Below are 20,982 nucleotides of genomic sequence, written 5' to 3' on the forward strand. Positions count from 1 at the left end.
ATACATATAATTTTAACAATAAAAACGAATGTTTTTCATTGAGGGTTTTTCGAAGAGGCAGCTACAGTCTGCTCTAGAATATACACATTTTAAAAGTATTTTATTTAAATAATCTTCAAAAAGCATTTACACGCTTTTTAAAGACTCCTATGAGATATAACTCGAAGGATCACACATTTGAAGAGGTCCATAGTGAAAACTCCATACCGTCCAACATTTCACCAATGAAAATAGGGACGTCTCATTCCATAAGGATAATTTTACTATTTATACCCCACACATCTGACTGGGCTGCCTCAGCCACTCTGGGAAGCTTCTAACATATATAAAAACACAATAAAACATTAGCCTTTAAAAAAAACAAAATTTCCTATACAGGATTGCCTTCAGACGGCTCGGGGATTGGATAACTCCATACCCTTTCATTTATCCAATGAAAATAGGAACATCCTAAGGAAAAGTGGGACGTTCTGAGATCAAATCAGAAACTGGGATGACTTCTATAAATCAGGGACATCCCTGGAAAATAGGGACACTTGGAGGGTCTGAAACTCTGTTGTGTCAGTCTGAAGTTTCATAGATATTCAGATGTTTGTATGGATCTATTGGGTATGAGTCACTGCTCCAGGCATTCCAAAAGAAATCTTGTGTGCATATTTTGATGCATGTTGATCTGCTCTCTTCCCTGGATTTCACGGGAAAGTTAAGAAAGATTACAGATCTCTAGAGATGCACCACAGCTCCTATACCTGAGGTTATTGACAAACAAATATAGTGTGAGGACTTTGCCACATCACCAACATATGGAATTCAATCAATAGTAGCAGAAATGGAAGCTCAGTTTGAATTAGCGTAAGGAGGTAGTCACTGGCAGTATGAGGGATACAAGTCTGCCAGGGAAGATACATCATGCATGCCAGAAGCAAATCCCATTTTAATTTTTTTATTAATTTTCACAAAAAACACATACAATTCACATATAAAATAAACACATACAAACATCTAACATCCTTATTCACTTTTCATATTGTTTCCACATTCAATAATACCCCCTCCCATTACCTTCCCTCTTAACCCCCCACTCCCCCTCACCCGTGAGTGATCTCAGTGTTCCAATTCATCTTCTTATTGTGTTATCTGTAACCAATTCTCTTATTATATGTTTTATTTTCATCTTTATACATCTATGCGCGTTTCAGATATTATCAATTAAAAGCTCAATTCCGGAACCATATTTTTTCATATATTCCATTGCTCCTTCCTATTCTTTAATTTATACTCTGCTTTGAGTTACCTCTAATAATGGACGTCAATTTCGCCATCTCTAAGAACTCACATAATTGCCAGAAAATCCCATTGTGTTAAATGGATTGAAATTTTACACATTATACCACTCCCCACTGCAGACCTCTTGACCAATCAGAAAAGGAAGTAGAGGCTTTTTTTTGGGGGGGGGGAGTATCCCTCCAGAACTAGTAGGTCTCTCCAACTCTTTCTCCTGTCTGGTAGTAGAAAGCCCAATGTTTGCTCTGTGCTAAACTCTGGTTGAAAGTATATAGCTGTAATATACAGGTTAGAACTCAGGTATGAACATCATTTGGAACATTTGAAATGTAAGGATTGAGGCTCATATATATAGAAGAAGAAAAATGGAATATATTTTCGGCTAGTGTTTGATATTTATTTGCCTCTCTCTTCAACTCCACTCCCCTGATTTTTGTTTTACTATTAGCATATATAAACTCAAAAGCAGCTCAGCTTCAAATATACCAGTCGGCAAGTTTGTCTGATAGACAAGCTATAGCCCAAGGTTGATTTGCCACCTGATGGATCACTGTGTTCCTAAGTATTACAGAAATGGTAATATACACTGGCAAAAAATGATGTTTTCCATTTGAAGAAAATAAACTTCTCAGTAAAATGATTTAATTCCTAAAATGAAAAAAGCTCTGAGGATGGTTTGATATCTTTCATTGCAATGAATGAGAAAATTATTCTATTGTAAACAACATTTGCATTTGCCTATTGTTTTCATGCAAATGAACAGAGGTCCCATTTTGAGATAGGAAAAATAGCTATTGTAGAGATAGAAGTGAATGTGTACTACACAAGCTGCCTGTTGGAGTCTGTTTCACCCCTCCTTTTTTCAAAACTCATATACACTCAGTGCAATCATTTTCTTTATTTCAGAGATGGGGAACCTGCAATCCTCTAAATGTGACCGCATTCCAACTTCCATCAGCACCATCTTGCAAGCCAACAACATCTGGAGGACAATAGGTTTCCCATCCTTAATTTATCTGAATGTGTTTTTCCAAAGTGGGTGTTGCTGGGGAACAAAATGGGAGCCTAAAAGATTCAGGGAGTTCAGTTTGGATTTAGCTTGGCACCACAACCCAACCCTAGACACAGATGAAACAAATTGCAGTGAATAAGTTTTCTTCATTCCAAGTAGCCAGAATAAATCAGGTGATACTCCTAACTCCTATATTTTAAAAAAGCTTTTTCTTCAGAGCTGCTCAGGAGTTTGAGCATCTAACTCCTGCGAACAGGGGACAGAGAAAGGGCAGAACTCCTCAATGCCTTCTTTGCCTCAGTCTTCTCCAAAAAAGAAAACAATGCCCGACCTGAAGAATATGGAGCAGATGATTCAGCAGGGGAAACACAGCCCAGAATAAGTAAGGAGGTAGTACAAGAATACTTGGCTAGTTTAGATGTATTCAAGTCTCCAGGGCCAGATGAACTACATCCAAGAGTATTAAAAGAACTGGCAGAGGTGATTTCAGAACCATTGGCAATAATCTTTGAGAATTCCTGGAGAACAGGCGAAGTCCCAGCAGACTGGAGGAGGGCAAATGTTGTCCCTATTTTCAAAAAGGGGGAAAGAGAGGACCCAAACAATTACCGCCCAGTCAGCCTGACATCAATACCAGGAAAGATTCTAGAGCAGATCATCAAGCAAACAGTCTGTGAGCACCTAGAAATAAACTCTGTGATCACTAAAAGTGAGCATGGGTTTCTAAAAAATAAGTCATGTCAGACTAATCTGATCTCATTTTTTGACAGAATTACAAGCCTGGTAGATGAAGGGAATGCTGTGGATATAGCCTATCTTGATTTCAGCAAGGCCTTTGTCAAGGTGCCCCATGATATTCTTGTAAAGAAGCTGGTAAAATGCGGGCTAGACAATGCTACCATTCAGTGGATTTGTAACTGGCTTACTGACCGAACCCAAAGGGTGCTCATCAATGGCTCCTCCTCATCCTGGAGAGTAGTGACTAGTGGGGTGCCACAGGGTTCTGTCTTGGGCCCAGTCTTATTCAACATCTTTATCAATGACTTGGATGATGGGCTTGAGGGCATCCTGAGCAAGTTTGCAGACGACACCAAATTGGGAGGGGTGGCTAATACCCCAGAGGACAGGATCACACTTCAAAATGACCTTAACAGATTAGACAACTGGGCCAAAGCAAACAAGATGAATTTTAACAAGAAGAAATGTAAGGTACTACACTTGGGCAAAAAAAATGAAAGGCACAAATACAGGATGGGTGACACCTGGCTTGAGAGCAGTACATGTGAAAAGGACCTAGGAGTCTTGGTAGACCACAAACTTGACATGAGTCAGCAGTGTGATGCAGCAGCTAAAAAAGCCAATGCAATCCTGGGCTGCATCAATAGGAGTATTGCATCTAGATCAAGGGAAGTAATAGCACCACTGCATTCTGCTCTGGTCAGACCTCACCTAGGGTACTGTGTCCAGTTCTGGGCACCACAGTTCAAGAAGGATACTGACAAGCTGGAACGTGTCCAGAAGAGGGCAACCAAAATGGCCAAAGGCCTGGAAACGATGTCTTATGAGGAATGGCTTAGGGAGCTGGGTATGTTTAGCCTGGAGAAGAGAAGGTTAAGGGGTGATATGATAGCCATGTTCAAATATCTGAAAGGATGTCATATAGAGGAGGGAGAAAGATTGTTTTCTGCTGCTCCAGAGAAGCGGACACGGAGCAATGGATTCAAACTTCAAGAAAGAAGATTGCACCTAAACATTAGGAAGAACTTCCTGACAGTAAGAGCTGTTCGGCAGTGGAATTTGCTACCAAGGAGTGTGGTGGAGTCTTCTTCTTTGGAGGTCTTTAAGCAGAGGCTTGACAGGCATATGTCAAGAATGCTTTGATGGTGTTTCCTGCTTGGCAGGGGGTTGGATTGGATGGCCCTTGTGGTCTCTTCCAACTCTATGATTCTATGATTCTATGATCTAGAAGACCCCATTGTGCTTGCTTTTCCTTACTAACTACAGTTTGCTTTTGCCCTGCCCTCTTCCAGAACTGTGACCTCACTAGCATTCCCTCTTACTCTTCAAGGCACCCAGGCAGAGCCAGCCCAAAATTATTGAGCAAATAATTTGGATCTCAACATTGAGCAAAGAAGAGCCAGACCAAGCGGCTGCAGACACACTCATCTTCAGTACCGTCAATGTTTCTGAGGGGCTCACCCTCCAGATCATGTTGTTTTCTGATACTATGCTTGGACCCATGAAAAGAGCTTTAGGAAATGAACGTGGGAACTGCAGCCACCTGGCCTAGCACTTCTCTTCTCAGTGCTGGGCTGAGGGGATACTGGGTAGCTGGAGGTGATGTTCTTTCTAGTGCTGCTCAACACAGCTGCTACTCATCCCAGCACCCATACCACTTGTCCTTTCCACCCCGTTCCTGATTCTGCTTTATGCTGCCTCAAAATGCTGCTGACACACTTGCAAATTAGTCATTTCATTTTGGGTGAACCACCATGGTTGTATTTAGAGGAATCCAGAGTGCCACCTGAAAACTGGTGCAGGTCCAGCAGCCAACAAAGTCCCACCTATTATTCTAAACATGAAGCACACTGGTCTTCAACCTTATCTCTATGCTTTCTGGGATTTTTGATGGTGCAAAATGACATTCATACAATTGAAAAGCCCCATGGAATTTCCAAATAATAGGAAATACTATTCACAGAGAGTATAGGACTGAGTACATTCCCCTCTTTCCTCAAATATTTTTCACTTTATCAAAGAGACACTATTTCCTAGGTACTTTTCATTTGTTAACACCAAATTAAGATGAAGAAATTATTTGAACTCAAAAGGACCTGACAGTCTTTGCTTTGTAATGTTGAATTTTTCATCTGTTAATGCCAAGGTTTCCTAAATTAAAAAAAATTAAATAAATAGACGGCTTTTATATACCCTCTCCCCACTACCTAACTTTCTTTTTCCTTCCCATTTTTAGATCTTTCCTGAAACTGAACTGGCAAATGTTTGACTTCAGGACAAATGTTTTAGTATGATAATGGGACTTGTAACCCTCAACACAAAATTTTAGCAGTTCAGTTTTTATAGGTAAGGGAATATTTAAGTATATTTCAACACGCGGAACCCCAACCTTAATGATTAATCTGAATCTGCCTCATGGCTAGTGTTTCTAAAACAGACGTTATGATGTAGTCTTGCTTAGCATCTGTTTCTCTAGCAACCCTTTTTATGTATTTTGGGGGAAGATGTGACAGTATTAAGGGATCATATAGTCAGGCAATAAACAGCTTGGATGTAGTTTTAGTACAGATTTGAAACTAGGTCACTGTATGTGTGTGTTGAATGCTATTGCTCCAAACTAAAATCACTGCAGAGGCTCAGTGAGCTTTGTGGAAGAATTATGGTCTGAAAAACATTGAAATAAGGCTTAAATTGCAAAGTTACTTAATTAGTAAGGTGGTTTGTTGGGACTAAGGGACAGAGCACGGTAGACCACATGCTTTTTCTGTAAAAGGTCACAGTATCTCCCTGAGATTTCCAGGTAGGCTGACAAAGACTCCTGCCTGAAACCTAGAAAGCTGCTGCTACTCTTTGTAGGCTCATAACACCATTCCCTGTCTTAAGTCATAAGCAGGGTGACCAAACCATTTTCATCCCAACCACAATCCTAGCACTCTCTGATTGCTCCAACCCTTCCTCTTCCCCATGTCATGGCTCCTGGTGGCACCAGCGGCAGAGCTTCATGTTGCCCCCAGTGACGTGGCACACATTCTGGGGGCGTGTCATGTGTTTTTGACGTGGAACGCGTTTTGGGTTGGGGCACGCCTTTTGGGGCAGGGCGTGCTGCATTTTGGGGCAGGGTGTCCCTTTTGGGGCGGGGCGCACTGCGTGCAGGGCTGGGACGTGTCTTTGGGGGCGGGGCAGATAGCGGCGATGGCGCCCCTGGGATTGCGTCGCTCGGGGCGATCCACCCCTATCTTCCTACGCCCCTGGGTGACACCAAACCTCATAAATTGCTGGGACCCTCTCCTGGGTCAGTCTGTGGCTCCATCACCCACTCATCAGAACACTGCCCATCTCTGACAATTATTGAATTTGTATCCCACCTTTCCTTCATGGAGTTTAAGGTGGCATACATGGATTTCCTCTGTAAATTAGGTTGGACAGAGAATTGGTGACATGGCTGAATGGAGCTCCCAGACCCCAGTCTAACACTACTTAATTCTGGCTAAAGATGGCTAAAGAACATCTTCAATAAAGAAACAAAAACTGAAGCCTATGGGAGGAAATAATCTTGCACTCTTCTGTGTTTCCTGTTTTGTTGGTACAGTGGTACCTCTGGTTAAGAACTTAATTCATTCAGGAGGTCCGTTCTTAACCTGAAACTGTTCTTAATCTGAAAGCACCACTTTAGGTAATGGGGCCTCCTGATGCCGCTGCGCTGCCAGAGCACGATTTCTGTTCTCATCCTGAAGCAAAGTTCTTAACCCGAGGTACTATTTCTCGGTTAGCGGAGTTTGTAACCTGAAGTGTTTGTAAGCTGAAGCATTTGTAACCCGAGGTACCACTGTACTTGAAAATGAATGTGTCTGAATACTCTCACACGTAATTCACATTGTAAGTCATTTCCCCCTATATTAATTATATCTATGCAAATGGTTACTAGTTACAGTATTTAGACATTTCTGCTTGCCTAATTCCAAAAGGAGCTGATGCATGGATAACAAACAGGCAGTCCTATGGATTTATGTACTAGAGATATACATTATTTATAGAAGGAAAGGTTTGAAAAAAAGAACATACATGATTTACTGCAGTAAGAATAGCAGCAACTTGCAAGCTGACAATTTATACAAGTTTTGTACAGTTATTTACTATGCAGCTAGGGCAGTTATTTACAAAATAAGGATTTTTAGGCTGTAACGTAGCAACTGTCATATTACATGGTTCTCAGGACATCTTTAGCTATGTGATTATGTAACATGAAAACTGAGCCAATTCTTTTTGCCCAAATGGAAAAGTCTGATAGCACTAATCCTTTTGGCAGGCTACTAAAAATCTAAAACAACTTATTTACAGAGTACAGTATTTTAAAGTTGCCCACAAATAAATTTGATCTCTGTGTAAACAAATTATTTCTATACAACATATTGGGTTGTCAGGTTAATACTTATTTTTTTAATTGGCAGTTTTACTTCACTGTTGCCTAGCACGTGCGCGCACACAGAGAGGGGGGGAGGGGGAGAAAGAGAGAGAGAGAGAGAGATGTTTCACATATCCTGGGTGTTCACCAGTGCAAAAGACTGAGGGTGACAGCCAATGTCACAGTCAGAATAGACCCATTGAAATAAATGTATGTGCCTCCAGCTTTGGGATAAGCCAAGTGCTCATTGAATTCACTGGGGAAATATAGACACCCTGGGCAGTATCTGCTTGCACAATGAAACCTCACACCCTCCCTACATCTGCTTTGGGTGTTTGGGGACCCCTTAGAACAGATTCAGTGGGTGCATGGGGGAGCAGAGGGGGAAATCCTGTTGCACAAGTATATATCCTTGTGCTAATGGGACCATAACTTAGCACTACTTTGGATAAAAACCCCATCCCTAATCACAGTTCTCGTGATTTTACATGGTGTGTCTTTGCACATACTGGAAAATCTCCTCTTACCTGGTCCCTGGGTGATTTTGAAGGACTGACACAGATAGTATGGAAGATTTGGTCCATCTCATGCATACATGCTGCAACCTACAGGAGATATCTGTGTATGGTATTTTTAATTATTTTGTCATTAATAATAATCCAATATGAGCCATATTGATACAATACCAAATAATAATACAATTAAAAAGCCAATTATTCCATTCTGAATTAAACATTTTTGGGTGACTTCCCATGTTCTGATTTTGGGAGATGATGATGTTTTTCCGTTTCCTGATTCCATTCTTATTTAATCCAAATAATAGCGTTCTGACTTTAATTCTTCATTTTAGCAGCCACTGAAGGAATGACTTTCATTCATATTTAACTGTTCCATATCTGTTAATTTGCCAGAGGGGTTTATATCTTGTAACTTTCTGTGTGGAGTATATTTTAATGTCTGCCTCTCATTTCCTGCTGAAATCCAGTATTTCCAACATCCCCCTCCACTCTGAGAACTTAATTCTTACTGCACAATACTTCCTGCCATCTTTCCTGGGCATCTAGCCTCCGCTCCGGGCAGACTTCCAGCATTTCTCTTTGATCTCTTACTGTCCATTAATGAGCTGGTATCTCTCCCGAACCATTAAAAAATCAAAGTCAGGGTCCTCATTAGGGGGGTATATAAAACATCCCATATTCCACACAGTTCTGCTCTTTCACTTAATCCGTAAAATTATGAAGTTTTTGTTGATTCCCTCTCACATTCCATTAATAGTTGCATTCCGTTGATAATTATATTCCATTAGAAATTATTTTTCTTTTTCTAGTGAAATCATAAGACAACGTAGTGTATATATAGAGAAGAAACAAAGGTTTTCCTCCAAACACCTTCCAATCCGGTTACGACGATAGTCCTCTCCAGATCGAGACCTTGGCACTCAGTGGCTGATTCATTTAGCAGGTTATCTTGTCTCCTTCTTCCAGAACATGTCTGTTTCTTAAGTCCAAATTCATATCTATCTTAAAAAACAGAGGGACTGCCGCTCATAGTGACTGCGTTGAAGAGTTACTGATATGTGCAGTGCTATGCACTCAGCGTCCCCTGCCCTCGCATTCTGTATTCCGTGGAAGCAAGAAGCAGGTATAAGATGATCTGCGAGTGAGAGCTCATCCCCCGACCCCGGGGTGGGGGCGGCTTGCAAGGATAATTACTCTCAGATTATTCTTAATTAGCTGCACACCCAGCCTCCAACATTGTGGGAGCTGCTGTTCACCATGGCATCTTGAGCCGGAAGTGTCTGTGTATGGATACTGGCTAAGATCACCGATGCAGTTGGCAAGCAGGAACATTTTGAGGAGCCTGTTACAAGTAGAAACTGAATATGACAGCAGTTGGGGCTGGGAAAGGGCTGATGGAGCACCTGTTTTGCCTGCATTCTGAAGACCTCCTGGCATCTTCTGTCTGAAACCCTGGAGAGCTTCCAGTGTGTGAAGACAATACTGAGCTAGTTGGACCAATGGTCTGACTTGGTATAAAAGGCAGTTTCCTATGTAACCATGAATGGAATGTTCTTCTGATCAGAGTGAAAATGTAGGATCTTCATATCTGTTATATGATGAAACATTACTCGAAGGATGATATGCTTTCATGCTTAGATTGAGAGATATGAAGATATACAGATAATAGAACAGGAAAAATAAAGCAGAATATAGAATTGTTCAGAAAGAGAATGCACAAAAGGGAAATAATGGTTTGAGATAGAAGTTGGAAAAGTGATGGAGGGAAGTCAGGGGGGGGGAGGGGATGTGGGTAATGGTGGAGAGAAATGTAGCTAGGAATGATGGTGTATTGTAATGAATTTAATGGAATTATTGTATGTGATGGAAGTGTATTGATTGCAATAACTCAATAAAGATTTATTTAAAAAAGAAAAGAAAAGAAAATGTAGGATCTTGGAAAATAGAGGGAATAGTCTCTTAATTTGTCCAGAGTAGAGCAAGAGCCTACAACTGGGATAAGAGATTAGCTTTCCTGTTTCTGCGGTTTATCCATTTGTGCATAACACATTATGTGTTCATGTGGTGTGAATATTCTCAAGTGACAATTAGGGAAAACTAACTTTTTTCCAGTCTCTTTTTCACTGTGTAACACATTCTTTAAACACTGAACATTGTTTTTCTGTACTCTCTTTCTCTATTTTTATTTGACTATGGTGACTAATTATTTTGTTAAGATGGCATCATTTTTTTGTGAAGTCTCAAAACATTTCACAGAGGGAAGGCGCTGCAGCGAACAAGTCTTCCCAGAGGCCAAATTAGCTATTCAACACTCAGTGTGGGCAGCATCACAGTTTTCAAAGTGAAACTGTACTTAGAACTATTCTACATCTCCCAAATCAATGCAAAAAAATAGTGGTGAATCAGTTTTTATGTTAACATAGTTCATGTAATGATTAATGAGTGAAATACATATTTCCCAAATCTCAAAGGGCAGAACTTTCCCCATCCACAATTTTATTACAGTCACACACACACCTCTGCTTTTCCTTCTTGCCTTGAAACCTAGAGTTGATTGTGAAATTCCATCTTAAAACAAGACCAGGTTTCTATCTAGGATAAGCTTTAGGAATTATGAGAAAAATGCAGGAAGCTGCATTATACTGAACCAGATCATTGGTTCATCTAGCTTAGTGTCATCTACATTGACTGGCTTCAGGAAGGAGACTTTTCAAGCCCCATGGACAAATGTGAGGGATTGATTATGCTGTGCTCCTGAGTTCTGGCTCTTCCCCAGTTTTCAAAATGCATTTTTAAATATGCTGCCCTTCATCTGGGGAATCACAGGGTAGTTTACAGTATAAAAACCCAACTGCACAGCTTCCAGGGAGCTCTGTGCTTAATAGGATGGTTGTTTCATGGGTCAGAGAATGCTTTATATAACATATAGCGGCAACTGCTCTTGGTATTGCTATGAAGTGTTTTAGGCAGTGAATTCCAAGATTCTATTGGTGTGTGTGTGTTTGTGTTTGTGTGTGTTTTGCCTTATTTTTAAAAGCCACTCTTTAAAGCTCTTGTAGGGAGGTAAGAATTGGGGATGGGGGGGGATGTGTTCGCAAATGTCCGTGTTAGGTCAGGCAACAGAAATCCGAGGTAGATGCCCCTTGACTGAAAACGGGAGCACACAAAGTAGGGTGAGTGGGTTGTCTGGTCAAAATGCTAATGAAATTTCTTTGGGAGGTTCCACATGCACTGGATTTCACCTAATGGCAAATTCAAAGTCATTTGAACGAGAATCTTAGGCTTGCTGCTTTCTACTGTAGCTGAACGTTTGGTCTCGTGCCTTCCTCCAGCCCACTTAGCTATCAAGCAAAGTATATTTCATAGATCATAATTAGAACACCTTACATATTTGTAGTGCTGAAGATCTACAGGCGTATCTCACTTTATTGCTCCTTACAAGCAGGGCCGTCTTAAGCATATCTGGCACCCTGGCGCCGTGGTGTGAAGATCCCTCCGGCGCGCCCCCCCAACCCGTTTCCCAGCACGGCTGTCTGGCGGGCGCCCTGCGCCACCCAGCCTTGCCGTAGGGCCGGCCCTGCTTACAAGTATGTGAGTGAAGCTGCAGGCAGCCTGGCTGCTTCCAGGGCAACAAAGACCCCTGTCTGCCACCCCTTTTCTGGCCACGGGAGTGGAGCAGGCTTCCTTCCCAAGCCCCCACACCCAGGGAGCCTGGCTTCATAGACTACACCAGGCATAGGCAAACTCCAGCCCTCCAGATGTTTGGGACTACAATTCCCACCATCCCTGACCACTGGTCCTGTTAGCTAAGGATGATGGGAATTGTAGTCCCAAACATCTGGAGGGCCGGAGTTTGCCTATGCCTGGACTACACCATAGTGTAAACATAACTTTTATATGCACTAGGAGACAAAAAAAGTCTGTGTGATTCGCTTTACAGCAATATTCATTTTATTGCAGTGGTCTGGAACCAAACCTGCAACATCTCTGAGTTTGAGAGAAACGGTCATTGTTTTGCCACTTGGAGGTGGAAGATGTGGAACCATTTACAAAACACACCGACAACCTATTAAGCCTGGATTGGGTTATTACTACCTTGATTGCATGTGGCTAATCCGAGACTACATTAGGGTGCTGATGTACATAAAGCAAGCAGTTCGTGGGTAAAAGATTCATTTTAAAACCAAATTTTACTAATAGAAACCAATTTGCTCATGTGCTGGAAAGAAAGGAGAATGAGCCTGGGCTTGGTTATTGTAAAACTGCTTCCTCTTCCAGAACTGAATTTGAGAAGTTAATATTTTGTGGCAAATGGTATAAAACTATATTAGATATATGCTTTCACAAAGGCAAGAAATAAAACTTCCCTATGAAGCAGGACCCCCTGTGAAGCAAGAGTTCATTATTCCCAAATTGCCTGTCTCCACACTGAATACGCAGATGTACTACATCAGAATTACAGAATTAAAAGAAGTGCAGATGTATTAAAAGAAATGGAATCGTGTTCTTACTGAAGAGTTAAACAAAGGGGCCATTGCAATTGAAAAAGAAAGAAAGCTGGTGATCATATTCTAATGTCCTCTTCGGGAGGTCTTAAATACGGGAAGCTTAAATCTGTAACATTTGCTATCTTTGTTATACAGTATTATAAGTTTCTTTGTGTATGCTTTTGATACATTCACCACAGGCAGTAGTATCTGGATAACATATGTTCCCAAAATCTGTTTTTATATATATATATATAAAAAAAACCAATTTAGGCTGCAATCCTTTCCACACTTACCTCAACACAATTTCTATTAAAACAAGTAAAGTTTTTTTAAATAAATAAATAAATAAATCTGCATAGTATATTGGGCTTCCTTTGTTACAGTACATTACCTTTCTGGGCATGTACAGTGGTGCCTCGCAAGACGAATTTAATTCGTTCTGTGAGTCAATTAATTTTGCGAAAAATTCGTCTTGCGAATCCCATAGGAATGCATTGGGGGGGAAATGGGGTTTTTTTTGCCCATAGGAACGCATTAATTGAATTTCAATGCATTCCTATGGAAAACCGCGATTCACTAGACAAATTTTTCACAAAACGAATTCATCTTGCGAGGCAACCTCTGATCACAAAACCCATTCGTCTAGTGAGGTACCACTGTATATGAAATTTCTAGGGCTGGCACTGAGATTCTTCTCATAGCTGCAGCAATAGTGGCTTGAGACCACTGCAGGCTGAAAATGGATGCAATATAGTGGGTCTAGGCTGAAAAGATTAAGCTATTTGCTTAACTGCACAATCCTAGTAATGTCTACTCATACCTCAGTCCTTTTTTTATAATAATTTTTATTGATTTTTAAAGAAACAAAACATACAAAACATACAAAATAAGCTCAGTCCCTTCATTTGCCCTCCACCCACAAGACCACTTCTGCCACCAGTGATACCCATGGGCATTGGTAAACAAAGGGGTCCATTTTAAGCTGGGTTTGACCTCCCTCCTCCCCCCTCATCCCCCCCCTGCCACTGAGAGGACAGGGGCGGAGGATCTCTGAGGTTTGGTATGTCCCCCAGCTAATTCTCCAATATAACACTTTAGTTAACAACAAAACAACAGATAAGAAGAAAAAGAAAAAACAGGAAAAAAGAAAAAGAAAAAAGAAAAAATATAAATTCTAAGTCTTATTCTCTTAACAGTTTGCTTGTGGCTTCCCCGGTTCTCTTCCTCCTGGAATTCCTAACTTCTTCAATTAATTATGGCGGGTTTTCTTTTCTAATTCAAAATCTTATTCTTATCATATTGACTTAATCCTCCTCCTTCTTCATGCTGCCCCCCTCCGAGTCCCCTCCTGCCACTAGGGTGACCCGAGGGGTTCAACAGTCAAAAGGTTCCATTTTTTTGTCTGGGTTTCCTTCCACCCCTCCCCCTCCCCTCCAAACACCCCCTGCCACTGGATGCAAAGAGTAAAGAGAGGGAGACAGGCAGTTCTCTACCCAAACACCTGTCTGATCACTAAAAATATTAAAAATAAACTCTAACATATTTCCTCAGCCATTCTTCTGCTCCCTCCAGAAAACTCTTAACCCTAAACTTTTAAAACTCTCTCCTTCCCCCCTCCCAATGTCCCTTCCCCCAATTGGATCAGCATATCCTTTAACAGGCCAAGATTCAGAAACCGTCATTCCTCAACCAAAAAAGTAACCTTAAACTAAAGTTTTCACCCCACACCAGTTCTTTCCCACTTCCACTTCCAGTCCTTTGCTCCCCCCTCTTCCTGCCTGTCCCCCCCCCTCACTAACTCCACTCCACATTTCAGTCCCTCCAGGATTTTCATGCAATATAGTTGAATTCAACAGGACTTATTCCTAGGGAAACAGGATTTGAATTGAAGCCTAAGGGTAGTATTTAGTAAAGTTTTAGTCAGAGTAGGCCCTCTGAAATTAATGGACCTAACGGATTAGGACCACAATACCTCAAGGACTGCCTCTTTCCATGTGAACCTACCTGGACCTTGAGATCATCTTCTGACGCCTTTCTTCCTGTGCCTCCTCCATGAGAGGTCTGGAGGGTTGCAACACGAGAACGGGCCTTTTCTGCAGTGACTCCTCGCCTGTGGTATGCTCTCCCCAGGAAGGTTCGCCTGGCACCTTCATTATACACCTTCAGGAGCTAGGCAAAAATGTTCCTCTTTAACCAGGCCTTTGGTTGATTTGATTGACCTCCTATGCCCTTTTAAAATAAGGGGGGTATTATTGATTTGTTGTTGTTTTTATTTTGATTATGTACTTCGTGGTTTTATATTCTGATTTTGACCTGTGAACTGCCCTGAGACCTGCAGGTATAGGGCAGTATAATAATAATAATAATAATAATAATAATAATAATAATAATAATAATAGTCATGCTCATTAATTTCAGTAGGTTGAGTCCCTAGTTGAATAGCACTCTAAGAAATTATCAGCACAATGATTGTGGTATTGTTCATCGCATTAAGGGCTTATACGAACCCGATTCCCCTTTATGAAATGATTTACTACAGTTGCCAATAGGATAAAAGTAGATTATGGGAGAACTCCTGCCAGTTCTTAGACACTTACTTCCTCCTATGAAGAAGACCCAGGATCATATCCTGCTCACATTTCTCATTTTAAAATTGGATGTAACTCATTAGGGTTTTTGTGATATTAATGAAGCAAGTTACCTTGGCGGAATGACATGGTTGGCAGGAGTAGATTAGGGATGCTTGAGCAATTTTATCTTTGTGAATTTCATTATGAAGGAATCTGATCTTTGCCTCCTAGACTAACATGTGGATCAAAACTTAGTGATCTAATGGCTTTTGCACTTCAAATTCTTGGCACACACCAAAAGTATCGAAATATATCCTAAAATATTTATTTTGGGGATAGCATATGTTTATAAATGCACATTTAAAGATGTATTTAGTAGCTTTTAAAGCACCACAGAATAATGCAGAAGTAGAACAGAACAGACTTATGGGTTAATTAATGTGAAAATGGCATGGAAATTGCCCCGAGTATTTCTAGGCCAGTTAAGAAGCAATAAATGCCTTCTAAAAGAAATAATACAACACAATATGTTTCTTCTTTTACATTAGTTTTAGTACTAGGGCTTGCTTCCACAAATGCTTGCATTTTACAATGTCATGTCTGCCATTTGTGGGGAGACGGGGAGGTGAGAGTTCCAGCCCAATGGAAACTGTGTGGGAAACAGGATGTCCACTGGAGATGCAAGGATTTTTGAAAAGGGATTTCCAGGTTAGTGGTCAACTGGTCACCTTATTAGCATTATAAAGGCCATTTGGGATTTTCAATCTGTATTTTAGAAACTAGGTTCAAACACATGCATTTGAGTCCATGGCACATTGAAAGATGAGGAAAATAGTGACCTACACCTGGCTGTCAGCTACTGCAAGGCACTCTGTTGATGCTACTACAGGTGGCTGCTAGAAGTTTAAGAATGAACAAAATATTAAAAAGTTAAGCACCCCCCCAAAAAAAAGGTTACTTTGTGCTTCCCTGAAACCTACCTTTCAGTTTTCAGTTACCCCTTTTGGTGATCTAAGCATTCAGGTCAATGTTGAAATTACACCCTCAAATGCCTTTTGCTCAGGCTATAGTCATCAGTGATCAGTTTATCAGATTGTAAGTATCAAAAAGTATTGAGTAGGGAGAAGTAAGCAAAAGCAAAGTGTGTGTATGTATATACACACACACACACTCTTTTTGCTTACTTCTCCCTACTCAGTACTTTTTGATACATATAATCTGATAAACTGCTTACTGATGACAATGTGAAAGGACTATTGTTTAGCAAAGAATGGGGGAGCTAGACTTCTACTACAGAAATCAACTTTTGATTTTCAAAAGCTATCAATCATCTACTTAGAAATCAATGGGAACACTTCCCTAAATGCGTGCTTCAGAACCTAGGATTGCATTCACTTTCTTTTCATCAACTGAACTTTTTATGCACCTGAAACTGCTTTATTCCTCCAGTGGAGAAAAATGTATACTGCGCTGAACTCTGCCAGCACCTGCTCCCAGAGAGTGGCTCTTCTGGCAAAATGGGAACCTCCTTCATACTAATATCAAATCCACAGCATTTAGCCTAGCTTGACTGTAATCTCAGTCGAGTGTGTAAGCGGCTGTCATTTTAGTATTTATTCAGCACACATCATTGGAGATGCTGGCAATTCTTCCTGACTGCGAAGCCAGTCTGAGCACTGTGAATGGAGAACAACTGACATTTCAAAGGTGAACATTGAGACGTTTCATCTAGATTCTGTTCTGGCTACTGGCTATTGGCTGCAGCAGATTCAGATGTCACTTCTTCCAGTGACAGAGACTGGCACATTTCTTGACAGCCTGGGTGATGGGTAAAAACAGAAAACATGAAATCTGCAGGATTTAGCCTTAACTCCTATGACAAGTTATTATTTAACTGAAAAGAATCAGCAGACTGAAACAAGCAACCAGCTAAAACACAAGGAGGGCTAAAGCTTGCTTGTAGGTGTCTTTGGGCACTCATTCACATGTTTATAAACTACATTCCAGATGAGCTTTTTTCTTTTTTCTTTTAAAAAAAGTGGTGAACAACGAACTTGTTTATTAGGAGAACCGCAGCTTCTCAGGGAAGGACCATTGAGATCTGGTCTGGCTTCACCTATCAAGGTTGGTCCTTGGCTCCTTCTGGAGTATATTTTCCTTTTGCAGCTGAACTTTGCTTGAGCAACAAGGTCTACCTTAGCTCTAGTATATCTTTCATTTCGGGTGTTGCTCCTAGATTCATGAGTGTGATACAGTGGTTAAGAGTTTTGGACCTGGGAGATCAGGATTCCAATCCCCACTTGGCCCTGAACCAAGTGATGAACCCATGAACTGGGTGATCTTGGGCCAGCTCTGCCTCTCAGCCTATCCTACCTCACAGGGTTGTTGTTACGGATTAAATGAGGAAGAATCAAATCATGCATGCCACCTTGAGTTCCTTGGAGGAAAAGATGGAATATAAATGCAATCAATCAATCAATCAATCCCACCTAGTTCTGCTTCTGGTTTGTCTTCCCATCCTGATTACCGTGTGTGTGTGTGTGTGTGTGTGTGTGTGTGTGTGTGTGTGTGGTGTGTGTGTACTGTATTGCAGAAATACTTCCACACTCCATTTTTCTTCCAGAGCTGGTCACTGTAGTCTGTAGTCTGCTACCTGCTAGTACTTCAGTGCCATTTTTCTCTGATTAGGCTTCTTTTTCTGCCAGCCCATCAGGTTGATGCACAGTGAAGATGTCACAATGCTACTTTGCCAATCTGATTTGGTGGCTTCCATCTAGACATTACCAAGAACACAACAATGTTTATGCAGAGAGAGGGCAATGCATCCTGAACAAACAGCATAAGATTGTCTTTTAAACTTTGCCAAAAAGGCAAGCATACTCCAGGATGATGACTACAGTGTTCATGAAAACTGTCCCATTCTCTCAAGTGATAATTTGCTCTAATCTGAATACTTTTGAGTTGTACTCAACTAACCTTTATTCAGAGTAGCTCATGGTGGCACGCATGACCATGGCTAACTTGGCATCATTAATGTAAATAGTCTACTCTGAGTAAAAGTTAGTTGACTAGAGCCCTTTGTATTTAATGCAATGCTGGGTGATGCAAAAGCACTGCCTGTGTCATTTGGACGGCAATGATTGATGAACATGCATGTGTAAACTCACACTAAGGAATGAGAAGTGCTGGTGACTTGAGAATGTGTCTTTGAATATATGTGCAAAATACAACATGCAGGGAAGCAGTTTTGTGACTGTTCCAGTACATGCACAATGTATTCTAGGAAGGGTAATTATGCAGAGAGATTACTTGCATGAACAGCATGGTACATCAAATTGCTGTTGTTGTGTGTAGCCATTTGTGTCTTTTGCCTACCCCCTCAGGTGTCTTCTCAACTCTCTGATATACAAGGATATTTTCTCCCTAGTTTAATTCTATTTCCACCTCATTCATGCTTCCCCCCGCCACTGCCCTGCTTCATTGCCCAATCACATTGTTTAAGCACGGCAAGAACGTATAATAGCATGCTATAAGTTTTTTTAAAGAAATCAGTAGGGGTGGGAGACGGAGGGCGAACGTCTTGCAAGAAAAGCAAACTCAGCCTCGCCAAATGAAGCCAGTCTCTCCTACGGTGCTTCAGAGTTGTCTGCGGAAAGCAGCGATGGCTGATGATATGGCATTGCAGAAGAGCGAGCAATCTGAAACGCTGCAACGCTGTCCTGGCTAATCAAGTGGCAGACTGAACAGTTGGAAAGCAATTGTGCAAAAGGCTTTAACGCAAAAGAGCTTTAAATCAAAGAAATGGCAGTATTAGAACTTCTGAACTCTTTGGCTTTGAATCTTCAACATGCTTATGTGAACCATGAAGTTCATGAACTAATAAATCCATTTTAATCACATCTTTTCTGGCTTTCCTGAAAATTCCTGTTAAGACTTTTCCTCTCTTTTTTTCAATCAGCTTTACAAAGACGTACAGAAGTTGCTATTTCCCCTCCATGTCTTAACCACTCATTGTGTCTTTGAAGTGTGACAAATAGAGTTGAAAATGGGAGTTTCTAAGAAAAGTAGGGTTCCCCCCCCCTTAGTCTCTTTTATTTCCAGAGGCTTATAAGGTCCTTGGTTCAAGCCTATTCTCCTTTTTCCTAGCAGCGAAAGCTTGGGTCTGTACCCAGGAGCTTCCATCTTATTCCCATACTTTCATGAATCTTTAAGTATGTCACGAGGAAGATTTCTAGAAGTTTTGAGCATCAGCTAAATGATTAAAAGTTTGTAATATGTAGCATTGCTGTAGCAAATAATAATAATAATAATAATAATAATAATAATAATAATAATCATAATCATATCCCTTTTAGCTATAGCAACAACAACAACCCTTTATGAAGAAACTTGCCCACATCCATATTTTACAGTTTAGACTCGAATAAATTGTGCAAAGGAAGCAGAAGAGTGCTGAAATAACCTTGGCATGTGCAAGTTCATTTACAGGGCACAAATGTAGGTTTGGGGGTGATCAGTCTGCATGATGCCTCGACTCCTTGGTCAGTTATTGGCATCCAGTACCCAGTCAGGGTTAAAAACTGATAGAGGATTCTGTTACTGAGCCAGGCAGACGTATGCAGATGGTAAAAGGTCAGACTGTGCTGGTGTCATGTCGTTGTTTGGAAAGCTTACAGAGTACTTCAGCCTAAGGAAGTTGAGGGATGAATTTTGATGAGATCGGTGGGGTAACAGGAAGTGTGGCAGCTATTGCTGTAGTATCACCAAATGCAGGTCGTTAGACAGAAAGCCACAGAAACCTGTACAGTCATACCTTGGTTTTCAAACAGCTTAGTTCTCGAACGTTTTTGCTCCTGAACACTGCAAACCCAGAAGTGACTGTTCTGGTTTGTGAACTATTTTTGGAAGCCGACCATCCGACAGGGCTACTGCGGCCTCCAATCAGAATCCACACTTTGGTTTCCAAATGTATTGGAAGTCAAACGGACTTCCAGAACCGATTCCATTCGACTTCCAAGATACGAGTATTAGGAAAGTCAATGACTCTTCCCAGCATTCCTCAGTCCCCAACTATAAGCCCAGTTCCTCTTCTAGATTCAAAATTGTACAAGAAAGATATGCCAGAACAGAAGCATTACAGAAATGACTGCCCCTCACTGTCAAAAAGGGTGTACAGTGCCCTCTATGGGAGAGGTATGGCATCTGGAAGATGATTGTGCTGAATCTGTGAGGGATCCTGTCCTTCAGCCAAGGCTGTGCACTACCTTTCAGATCCTTGAGGTCCTTCTACATGAGGAAGAGGTTTTCAGTGGACAACCACTTAGGTGCCCTCAGCTATTCTATCCACCCCACAGGAACCAAGACGGAGCAGGTCAAAACTAAACTCCGAAGGCTGTTTAGCCTTGGATCAGCAGACAATAAGGACTTGTATCCATCAAAGAAGGTCTGAGGGGGGAAAAACAGCTGGAGGATGAGGAGAGGATGAAGAAAGAGCTGTGAGTGGAGGGAGGACCCTTCCACGCTTTCAACACCCTGGGAAACTCAACAAACCTGCTGTACCTAGAACTGGGTGTGGAGAGTACAGCTGAATGGGACACAGCTGTGGGTAGCCAGAGAAAGTACCATCCACCTTGTGCCTACAGAAAGCAAGTCTAGAGTGAGAGACTGGAGTGATGTCTGCTGTTTCCAGGAACACATCTCGCTGTGAGACTTTTGTGGGTTAGCAGAGTTTGTTGAACCTTGGGTGAGAACCCAGAAGCTGAGAGGAAATGTCAGAAGAAAAATGAATATAACTTTGTGTTAATGCAACATTTTTATATGTAACTGTGTATTTTTGGTGATATTTTGTTTGTCTGTTTCAGTTTTTCCCCCACTGCTTAGATATAATTTTTAATATATTAAGCTGCCCTGCCAGGCTTAGCTAGTTCACTTCCCCTCCCCTTGGGAGAAGGGTTACAAAACTCTCTTT

General features: G+C 41.2%; 1 pseudogene; it reads left to right on the forward strand.

The window, feature by feature from the left end:
• Positions 1-16,650: 16,650 nt before the first annotated feature.
• Positions 16,651-20,463, forward strand: LOC118085159 (uncharacterized; annotated as a pseudogene).
• Positions 20,464-20,982: the final 519 nt, after the last annotated feature.

This window comes from Zootoca vivipara, chromosome 4, assembly GCF_963506605.1.
Source record: "Zootoca vivipara chromosome 4, rZooViv1.1, whole genome shotgun sequence".
Lineage (NCBI taxonomy): Eukaryota > Metazoa > Chordata > Lepidosauria > Squamata > Lacertidae > Zootoca > Zootoca vivipara.